At 46.2% G+C, this 11,734-nt stretch overlaps 1 non-coding gene across 1 annotated transcript; it reads left to right on the top strand.

Annotated features, from left to right (window-relative positions):
* Positions 1-270: 270 nt before the first annotated feature.
* Positions 271-377, top strand: LOC146399718 (U6 spliceosomal RNA). The gene has a single exon (XR_014816995.1). It is a non-coding gene; the product is annotated as a U6 spliceosomal RNA (small nuclear RNA).
* The last annotated feature ends 11,357 nt before the right edge of the window (positions 378-11,734 follow it).

Genomic DNA, 11,734 nt, shown 5'->3' with positions numbered 1-11,734 from the left:
TACCTAAGACTGTCTCGGAGTTCCTATTGTGGCCCAGCATTTAGCGAACCTGACTAGCATCCATGAGCACACCAGTTCGATCCCTGGCTTCACTCAGTGGGTTAAGGATCCAGCGTTGCCATGAGTTGTGGTGTACGTCGCAGACGAGGCTCGGATCCCGAGAGGCTGTGGCTGTGGCGTAGGCCGGTGGCCACAGCTCCGATTGGATCCCTCGCCTGGGAACCTCCATATGCCACAGGCACGGCCCTAAAAAGAAAAAAAGACTGCCTCATGCTCACTTTGGCAGCACATAAACTAAAACTGAAACAATACAGAGAAGATTATCATGGCCCCTGTGCAAGGATGACATGCAAATTCATGAAGCGTCCACATTAAAAACAAAAACAAAACTTTCTCCTTCTTTAACCTGACAGCATTTGCAAGTCTTTTTTTTTTTTTTTTTTTTTTTTTTTTTTTAGGGCCTCACCTGTGGCATATGAAGTTCCCAGGCTAGGAGTCCAATTAGAGCTGCAGCTGTCACGGCCACGCCAGATCCGAGCCACATCTGCAAACTACACTGCAGCTCGTGCCAGCGCCAGATACTTAACCCACTCATTGAGGCCCCGGGATCTAACCCACATCCTCATGGATACTGGTTGGATTCTCAACCTGCTGAGCCACAATAGGAACTCCTGCAAATCATTTTTGTCTTTTTAGGGCCACACCCTCTGCACCTGAAGGTTCCCAGTCTAGGGGTCAAATCAGAGCTGTAGCCGCTGACCTACACCACAACCACAACACCAGATCTGAGCCTCGTCTGATCCAACGCCAGATCCTCAACCCACTGAGCAAGGCCAAGGATCGAACCTGTGTCCTCACATATGCTAGTCAGTTCCGTTTCTGCTGAGCCACGATGGGAACGCCTCCTACAAATCATTTTTAAATTGCTGGTCTTGGTTTGTACATTCCCAGGGGCCAAGGACTATGTCTTCTATGAACTTCTATGCAGTAATATTAACAAATCATCTACCTTGAGCAAAACATTCGGACGCTGCTGCCGAAAGAGAAGGAATAAACGCTTTTGAGAGAGATTTCGATTGGAGTCAGAAGCCCATGACCTCCAAGTTTGGGCCTTTGAGGAGGGGAAAATAAGTTTAGTGGGAGTTTTCTGGGCAAAATACTAGCTTTCTTTCTCCATTTCTTAAAGGCAAAGGTTGAGCCAAATGACCTAGACCCACGATTCTAGGAACTAAGAGATGGCTTCTTCCAAGCCACAATCAGTCCCTACCTTATCCTGCCCCTAATTTTGCCACCAGGAACCAGCAATGCAAACTCACCAGGGATGCGAACTCTGGAGAAGGCCCACGCGGGGAAGGCACGCCAAGCACCCACGGACCCCTACCCCCACCAGCTCACTCAGAATGTTACCACACCCAACTTGGGTCCACTCACCTGCCACAGTAAAGCCGATCTAGTGACACAGAGCCATGGGAAGGAAGGGGCGGTGTTTCTTGCAAGATGCTGGAGCTCGAAAAGCCTGAACTCCCTTGGGGCGGGGGGGTGGGGGGGGTAAGCAAAGCATTTTTAAAGACGAGGTGAGGGCGGGGCATCCCAGGGCACAGGATCCGCTGGTGCGCCTTCTCTGATTGGTTGATGGGTCGGTAATTGATGGGTCACAGGTGTTGACAGCCTCAGTCTTTAGGTCCTGGCTCCCTGGTCCTCAAGCAGTTAATCTCTTCCATGTGATGGGGTTTTAGCATCTAGAAAACAACGCAGGAAACGTGCTGCAGGTGCTATGATCCAGGCCCTTCAGAGAAGAGCTAATAATGCCGAGAGCGTGGAGGGGGGTCTCTCCCAGGAAGACCCCAGAGGGTGCTGCTTTTCTTACAAAAAGAAATCTGCTTTTTCACAAACGCTTCTAGTCTATCAGGCAAAAATGAGGTATGTGGGCCCCTGACTTGGTCACACTGGTGACAGTGGAGAACTGACTTCACGGCAATCTTGTCAGTAAAGGTGTGTTTTCTTCAGGAGGAATGAAGGTTGAGTAAAGAAATATAATTATACCTCCCCAGAGAAGTTCGTGTGTCAGGACCCTTTGAACACAGATCCGAGTGTGCGCTCTGCAAACGGAAGGCTCCATTGTGCAGCCATTTGAATCCACACACGGCACGAGGTGCTGCGGGGAACCAGGCCAGTCCCGCCAGAGGTCAGCAGGATAGCGGATGGTGAGGCAGGAAAGGCAACTAAACCACACAAATTGCTAAAAGCCACGGGAGAGAACGTCCAAGGCCTCACGATCAGAACACAGACGAAGGACACCTGACCTGGTTTGGGGGCCAGGAAGCGCCTTTGAACTTGACACCTAACGGGCAAGTAGGAGTTGGAATTCCCATCGTGGTTCAGCTGAAACGAATCTGACTAGCATCCATGAGGACGCAGGTTCAATCCCTGGCCTCGCTCAGTGGGTTAAGGATCTGGCATTGCTGTGGCTGTGGTGTAGGCTGGTGGCTACAGCTCTGATTGGACCCATAGCCTGGGAACCTCCATATGCCATGGGAGTAGCCTAAAAGAAAAGACAAAAAATTTTTTTAAATAAATAAATGAGGACAAGTGGGAATTATCCAAGAGCAAGCATGGAGAGTGGAAAGCCATTCTAGGCAGAGGGAATGGCTCGTACAAACGCCCAGAAAGGAACAAGCACAAGGGGCATTCAAATGTCGCCAGCTGTCAGTGAGGCCGGGCTGCAGATTGAAGGGAAGCAGTGGGGGATGGGGATGAAGGGGAAGACGGGGGCCTGGAAGGCTCTAGAAGCCACACACCATGGACTAAATATCGGCTCCCCCAAATTCATATGTTGAAGCCATAACCCCAAATCAGATGGAGGTTGGGCCTCTGGGAGAGAATTGTTTATTTATTTTTTTATTATTTATTATTTTTATTTATTTTTATTTATTTTATTTATTTATTATTTTTATTTATTTTTATTTATTTTTTTGTGTGTGTCTTTTTGCTATTTCTTAGGCTGCTCCTGCGGCATATGGAGGTTCCCAGGCTAGGGGTCCAATCGGAGCTGCAGCCATTGGCCTACACCAGAGCCACAGCAACGCAGGATCCGAGCCCCAGCCAAAGCACAAAAATCATTTTCTGGCCTCTGAACCAAACCACCTGGATAGGGGCAGACTCAGCTGGCTCTGCCTTGGAGAGAGCTTTCTGGTAGGGAGTCAAAGGCACAGATGGTGTGGTATTTACTGCCCTGCCCTCTTCTGCTATTCCTTGTTTTTCCCATTTTTGGCCACACTGGTGGCATATGGAAGTTCCCAGGCCAGGGATCCAATCTGAGCTGCAGCTGAACTACACCACAGCTTCTGCAACCCAAGGTCATTAACGCACTGAGCCACAGTGGGAACTCCCTGTGATTTCTTAAGCACCTGCTGGGTCTGACAACCAAGGGGAGCACAGGAGCCCCTCCGACAGGCTCCCGCAGCCCTGGTCACACTGTGCCCAGCTGTCTGATGACCCCACTAGCTGGCGAGGTCCTAAGGGGCATGAAGAGGGTCGTGTTTACAGTTATAGCCGCACCCTGAGCAGAGTGCCTAGACCATCGCCAAATAAATGAGCAAATGAACACTGGGTTTTTGTAGTTAATTTTTAAAACGTGATAAAATGGACATAACATAAAATTTACCATCGTAACTATTTTTAACCATTTTTAAGAGCCCAGTCAGTGACATTAAGTACATTTATAATGTATAATCACCCACCCCCGGAACTCTTTTCATCTTGGAAAACTGAAACTCCACACCCGTGAAACAGTAACTCCCCATTGCCCCCTCCCCTGTAGCCCCTGGCAACCACCATTATACTTTTTTGGCTTTTTTTTTTTTGGTTGGTTGTTTTTAGGGCCACGCCCTCGGCATGTGGACGTTCCCAGGCTAGGGGTAGAATACGAGCTACAGCTGCCAGCCGACACCACAGCCACAGCAACGCTGGATCCTTAACCTGCTGAGCAAGACCAGGGATCAAACCCACATCCTCACGGCTCCTAGTTGGACTCATTAACCCCTGAGCCACGAAGGGAACTCCTTGCCTTTTTCTGCTTTATGAAAGTTTATCAAGCTGTGTACACTTACGATTTGTGCACTGTTGAATATGTATTTATACTTCAATAAAAAGGTTACTTTAAAAGTGCACTTAGGCAGGGAACTGTATCTAGTCACTTGTGATGGAACATGATGGAGGATAATCTGAGAAAAAGAGTGTGTGTGTGTGTGTGTGTGTGTGTATGACTGGGTCACAGCGGGTATGCCTATCCTGTGCCACAACAGAAATTGACAGAACACTGTAAATCGACTATAATAGAAAAAATAACCTAAAAAAAAAAGTGCACTTAGGGAGTTCCCGTTGTGGCACAGCAGAAATGAACCTGACAAGTATCCATGAGAATATGGGTTCGATCCCTGGCCTTGCTCAGTGGGTTAAGGATCCAGCATTGCCATGAGCTGTGGTGTAGGTCGCACCTGGAGCTCGGATTCGATCCCTGGCCCGGGAACTTCCATAGGCTGTGGGCATGGCAAAACATTTTTAAAAATTAAAGTGCACTTAACTTGCAGAAGAGACCACTTGTGATATGGAAGGAGTGTGTGTCTGTCTGTCTGCATCTGTGTATCCGCGTGTGTGGAAGGATGATAAGAAGTGCTGGCTGGTCAAAGAGCTGAGGAAAGGTGTCGCAGGAAAAGGGAACAAGCCGTCTGCAGGCCCCGTGGGCAGCAGCTCGGCAGATTCAAAGAACAGGAAAAAGGCCTGCACGCCTGGCGTGAAGTGAATGAAGAGACGAATGTGAGATCATTCATTTATTCATTCATCGGATATGTGAGAGCTGTGCCAGAAGCTGAGAAGTCAGAGGACGGCCAATTGTTCCAAAAGCTTGGCAGAGAAAGAAAGGGGAAAAAATAGCCACTGCACAAGGGGTAGGAAAGTCCTGAGGGTTCCTTTTAATTTATGCACAAATCTACACACAGAGTAGAAGAAAGGAAAGATTGAAGATGAGGGGGAAGGTCCTAGAAAACACAGAAGAGCACAGGCTAACAGGTACAGGCCGAAGGGATCCCTCTGGAAAGTACGGGCGGAACCTAGAAATAAAATAGAGCCGCGGGGAGGAAAATTTCCAATTGGAGAGAAGCAAAATGAAGGCATTCTCCAATGTTTTCACTGAAATTTGAGGAATGGTCACATTTGATGAGCTTTTTTTTTTTTTTTTTTGGCCGCACATGGCATGCATACGTTCCCAGGCCAGGGATCGAACCTGTGCCACAGCAGCAACCCCAGTCACAGCAGTGATAACACCAAGTCCCCAGCTGCCAGGCCACCAGGAAACTCCAAAGAATGATCACATAGGAGAGTAAATTCGTGGACCCAAAGATTTATTTACAAGCACGATTATTATTATTTTGTCTTTTTCGGGCCGTACCAGCAGCATATGGACGTTTCCTGACTCGGGGTTGAATCGGAGGTATACCTGCTGGCCTATGTCACAGCCTCTGCCAAAGCTTGTGGCAACACGGGGTCCTTGACCCAGTGATCGATACCAGGGATCCAAACCACATTCTCATGGATACCAGTCGAGTTCTTCACTGGCTGCGCCACAGCGGGTACGCCTATTAAACTATATTTTAAGAAAGAAAGAAAAAAAAACAGCTTTTAAAATAATCAGGAGTTCCCATCTCGGCTCAGCGGAAACGAACCTGATCAGGATCCATGAGGACGCAGTTTGGATCCCGGGCCTCATTCGGTGGGTTAAGGATGCAGCGTTGTCGTGAGCTGGGGTTAAGATCCCGCTGACACAACCCTTATAAGCAATTTGGATCTGTCTGCAGGATTCACAAAGCCCACTGCTTTCCTATTTGACCCAACACTTGCCTTTATAAGGATGGGAAATCGGGCACCAAAAGTTGGCACACTTTCACATAAGTGTCTGGACAGCTTCCTTACACAACTAGAAAAGGTTCCAAACCCTGGTGAACAAGTGCAGACTGCAGAGCGTATGGGGCGGGCGCTTACTCTGACAAACGCTGTCAGTCACGCGCCTACAGAGCCAGAACAACCCCGCTGTGGTTTTCTTCTGAATCTTACACTTCGAAAGCCTCCTGTGTTTGGTGTGGTTTGGTTTGGTTTGGGCCGTGCCTGCAGCGTGTGGAAGTTCCCAGGCCAGGCATCCATCCCTTGCCACAGGCTTCCTGCTGTGGCTCAGTGGTAGCGAACCGAACGAGGAAGCATGAGGACTCAGTTTGATCCCTGGCAGTGGGTTAAGGATCCAGTGTTGCCAGGAGCTGTGGTGTAGGTCGGGCTTGCAGGGACAAGGCCAGATCCTTAACCCACTACGTCTCAAGAGAACCCAGAAAGCCTTCTTGATTCGGAACCCGTGACTTGCAGCAGAGGTCTAAACAAAATCACACGTCGCTTGTTTCCGTGGCTCCTCTCACAAATGAATACAGCCCGTCAGCAATAGTCCCCCTGAGACTATGAAACCAGTTACCCACTGCTCAGAGGTCACGGCCCCATGTCTGACTGGCCAAAGGCATAAGACATCAAAACCCAGCAGATATTTTTCAAGGCTAATATTGAGCGTTAATAATGTTTCAGAGTTATCATCCTAAAGTAATTCCTACTTCAGATTAGCTCCAGTGTTAAATGATGGGATGAGAAAAACATCCCATTTATTAAAAGAGAGCTCCAAGGAAAGTCTGCTTGTGTCAGGATCAGCAATCACAAACCCCTGCAGATACTAAGGAATAAAGTAGGCTTGTAGGGATTTCTGTGGATTTGTCACCCTGTCTAAGCTTCTCGTCAACATGTAAACAGATGCTCGGATGCTTCTGATGAGAGGGAGAACCTGGTTTCACTTATTTAACTTCCCGCTCAGAGCAAAAGAAAGTACAGAGTCATTTGAATCCATCACTGGGGAAGCAGCAACAAAACAACCCTGATGTTGCCACAACAGAAGTGACTGGTTTCCGCTTGAGCTGTGCTTTGAAATTCCACTGCTTAGCTCTGATCAGTGAGAAGTTAGTCGTAAAACCGCTACATAACCTTTGCAGGAAAAAAAAAGTAATAAAACGGCTACAAAACCTTTGCAAAAAAAAAAAAAAAAAAAGCTTTCAAAGACTCTGATATTCTAGCAGAAAATATATATCCTTTGCTTTGTTCCCGCATTCAAGGAAGACGCTTCCACACTGAATACTTACACACAGGCCACGTTTTCAAGTGTGTCTTACCATCTTATGTTGATATGAGAGTTCTGCTTCCTGTAAAGGTTGTAATATGTAGAAATGCCATCTTATCAGAATCAAAGAGAAGATCAGTTTCCGCCCTTCTCACGACTAATCTTCACTTGCAATAATTTAGTTACACCATGTGTTATTCCCACTTGGTGTTTTTCTTCTTGGCGTTAGCCAGGATCTGGTGGTGCTTGTGGCTCTGGTGTAGGCCAGCAGCTGTAGCTCTGATTCGACTTCTAGCCTGGGAACTTCCATGCGCTGCAGGTGCGGACCTAAAAAGACCAAAAACAAAAACAAAAAACCATAAATCTCGTTTAATTTTGTTTTGTTACCTACACTTTTGGGGATGATGGAAAGTGATTTAACTCTTCCTGTGAAAGGACTTTGATATTTAGAGCAGAAAGGGTACAAAATAATAAACAACCATTTTTGAGCGACGATATGATGAGGCATTGGGAAGTCCTGTGGATACCTAGAAATCATGTATGTCAGCTGAACTTTGTTGAAGGTATGCACATTAGCATAGTTGTGTAATTTAACCTCGTTTTATAAGGTCTTAAGTTATTTTCTTTTTTAAATTAAAACAAAATTAAAAAAAATTTTTATAAGGTCTTATAAAGATTCAGTGAGGGGTTCCCTGGTAGCTCAGCAGTTCTGAGTGTAATGCGTGCAGACAAAACAAACCAACAAACAAAAAATCAATGACATTTCCTGGGAAGTTTGGCCAAAAGGATGTTATTGTGGTCTGATGTGAATTTCTTTTGTTGTTTCTCTTGAGCTCTTGTTCTCTTTTTTATTTTGGCAGTAGCATTATTGAAATATAATTCATATATCACACAACTCATCCATTTGAAGAGTAAAATTCAATGCTTTTTAGTATATTCAGAATGCTGCAATGATCACCATGATTTATTTTATTTTATTTTTTATTTATTTCTTATTTCTTTTTTTTTTTAGGGCCGCACTCACAGCATATGGAGGTTCCCAGGCTCGGGGTCTAATGGAAGGTATGGCTACTGGTCTGCGCCACAGCAGCACCAGATCTGAGGCGAGACTGACCTACACCACAGTTCACGGCAACACCAGCCTTAGCCCACTGAGCGGGGCCAGGGATCGAACCTGAGTCCTCATAAATACTAGTCAGGTTTGTAACCACTGAGCCATGGCAAGAACTCCCCTGGTAACATCTCGATTTAAGAATTTTGGGGGCATTCTCCAGTGGTGCAGTGGGTTAAGGATCCGGTGTTGTCACTACAGTGGCTTGGGTCAGTGCTGTGATGCAGGTTTGATTCCTGCCCTGGGAAGTTCTTTATGCTTGAGGCAAGGCCAAAAAAAAAAAAAAGGGGGGGGGGAATTTTTGTTTAGTTTCTATACCAACTAACATAAAATTGATTTATTGAATTTGCTGTTTGCAAACTCTGCATTTTGATTTCCGGTTAGAATTACACATTAGAAGCATTGAGACTATGCCTTCAGATCAAAATGCTCTAGTGATAAACCTACTATGAAGACACAGTTTTAGGCAAACTAAATATTGTATTATGCCAGTATAATTTTATTTTATTTTTTTTTTTTTTTTTTTTTTTTTTTTAAGAATTTCTTTTTTTTTTTTTTTTTTTGTCTTTTGTTGTTGTTGCTGCTGTTGTTGCTATTTCTTGGGCCGCTCCCGCGGCATATGGAGGTTCCCAGGCTAGGGGTCGAATTGGAGCTGTAGCCACCGGCCTACGCCAGAGCCACAGCAACGCGGGATCTGAGTCGCGTCTGCAACCTACACCACAGCTCACGGCAACGCCAGATCGTTAACCCACTGAGCAAGGGCAGGGACCGAACCCGCAACCTCATGGTTCCTAGTCGGATTCGTTAACCACTGCGCCACGATGGGAACTCCTATGCCAGTATAATTTTAAAGATAACTGAATAATTTCAAAGGCTTTAAGAAGTCGTTTGTTCTTTCAATATTTCAAATGTTAAGTAGAATAATTGGAATCACTTTTGAGAGTTTCCAAGTTATCTTCCTTAGGAAGTTTATGTCGTGTGATAGTTTACTTCCTCTGTAGGGTACTTGTTTACAGTTTAAAACTGTAGCCAAATTAAGCAAACAAAAATGTGGAAAATAGAGACTTTGGGAATGTCATAACCTAAATATTTTTACTGATAATTTTTTTTGTTCTTTATAAAACCGTAGGTGTATTTTAACCTACTTCTATAAATATGTCTTTCTGAAAACTGTTGCTACCACCATGTGTTCAATAGTGTGGCCTATTTATAGGATTAAATATTTTGCATCAGGTTACCTGTGGCTTGGTCAGTGATATATTTAGGGTAAACATAACAATATTTAGTTTTCTACTTTGTCTTACATGAGCTAGAAATATACGCTATGCTTATCTATATAAGGAGAACTAATATATATTCTGATGGTTAATTTTATGTGTCACCCTGTCAGGGTCACAGTGCCCAGAAATATGGCCAAACATTCTGGAGGTTTTGTGAAGGTATTTTCTGGATGAGATTAACATTTAAATCAGGAGTTCCCCATCGTGGCGCAGCAGAAACGAATCTGACTAGTTACCATGAGGTTTCAGGTTCGACCCCTGGCCTCGCTCAGTGGGTTAAGGATCTGGCATTGCTAGGAGCTGTGGGGTAGGTCACAAACGTGGCTCGGATCCCACATTGCTGTGGCTGTGGTGTAGGCCGGCAGCTGTACCTCCGATTCGACTCCTAGCCTGGGAACCTCCATATTCCACGGGTGCAGCCCTAAAAAAGCAAAAACGAACAAACAAAACAAAAAAACCCATATTTAAATCAGCGGACTCTGAGTAAAGCAGATTACACTCCATACTTAAATGGGTTTCATCCAATCAGTTGAAGGCTTGAATAGGACAAAGACTGACCTCCCCCAAACCAGAAGGAATTCTACCAGAAGGTTGCACTTGGACGTGAATTGCAACTCATCCCTGAGTCTCTAATATGCAGGTCTAAGCTGTGTATTGTGGGCTTGACGATCCTACAAAACTGCATGAGCCAACACCTTTTTATTTATTTTATTTATTTTTCGGGGGGCCACACTTGCGGCATATGGAAGTTCCCAGGCTAGGCGTCAAATCGGAGCGGTAGCCAGTGATCTACTCAGAATCTGAGCCACATCTTCGACCTACACCACAGTTCCTGGCAACACTGGATCCTTAACCCACTGAGCAAGCCAGGGATCGAACCTGTATCCTCATGGATACTAGTCAGATTCATTTTCTCAGAGCCACGATGGGAACTCCGAGCCAACTCCTTTTTTAAAGAAATCAGTCTTTGAAGTTTCTGCTGTGGTGCAGCAGGTTAAGGATCTGGCCTTGTCGCCGTGATAGCACAGGTTCATCTCCCGCTGAGCACAGTGCATTAAGGATCCAGCAATGCTGCAGCTGTGGCACAGGCAGCTCAGATTGGATCCCTGGCCCAGGAATTTCTTTATGCCGCAGGTAGGGTAAAAAAAAAATCTCTCTAGACTCACAGACATAGAACACAAACTTATGACTACCAGAAGGGAAGGGCGGAGGAATAAGAGGCTGAGATGCACATACACACACTACATCAAATAAATAACCAACAAGGACCTACTGTATGGCACAGAAAATTACACTCGATATTGTATAATAACCCCTAAGGGAAAAGAATCTGAAAAAATATATAAAACTGACACACTGCGCTGTAACCTGAAAATAACACGGCATTATAAATCAGCTATGACAGCTTCTCAGCCTTTTGGCTAAGATCAAGTGCAAATCCACTATAGTCAATTTAAAAAAATCCCTCTTTATACACACACACACATCCTGTTGGTTGTGTTGCTCTGGAGAACCCTACTAACATACATATTCACATGAAAACGTCTAATCACTGTGATTCATTCATACATTCCAAAGAATGTCACCTGCCGTAACAGTAAACAAAGAATGCTTCGGCCAGCAAGCCATCAGCCACTGCAGCCACCCCCAAAGGTGCGCGCTCCGCGGGGATTCAGGATCCTGGCGTGATAGTGACAGGGCACATCAAAAGAACTGAGTCCAGATGGAAGGTACACAAACGTAGGGGCCCAGCGTCTGAGGGCCAACAGAGACTATTACTCAACAGTCTATGTTCCACACGCACGCGCTTGTCCAGCCATTGGACACAATTACCGGCTGTTTACACATCTGAACCCCTATAAGACCGCCAGCTACCTGAGACCAAACCGGGTCGGCACATCTCCCACTGTCCCTTTCTCAGGCTGGGGCTTAAGCATGGATCAGGTCCAGGCCTTCTCCCTGCCAGCGTGCCCCCACCCCCGACCCCGCAGGTTCCCTGTAAGTGGGGGGAGGGGGAGCGTCACGCTTGGCGCCCCCTCCCCAACCCGGCCGGAAGTCGCCTGGGGGCCCTGAACTGGGCCGGGAGGCGGCGGGAAGCCCGGCTGCGCATAACTGCCTTTGGCGGTTGCCGGCCACCTGCTGCTA

This window comes from Sus scrofa, chromosome 9 (genome assembly GCF_054392235.1).
Source record: "Sus scrofa isolate SSC_HxYL_T2T_F1_AM1 chromosome 9, Sscrofa_HxYL_maternal_Yorkshire_Landrace_v2.0, whole genome shotgun sequence".
In the NCBI taxonomy this organism is placed as follows: Eukaryota; Metazoa; Chordata; class Mammalia; order Artiodactyla; family Suidae; genus Sus; species Sus scrofa.
This window is presented reverse-complemented; position numbering and strand designations above follow the sequence as displayed.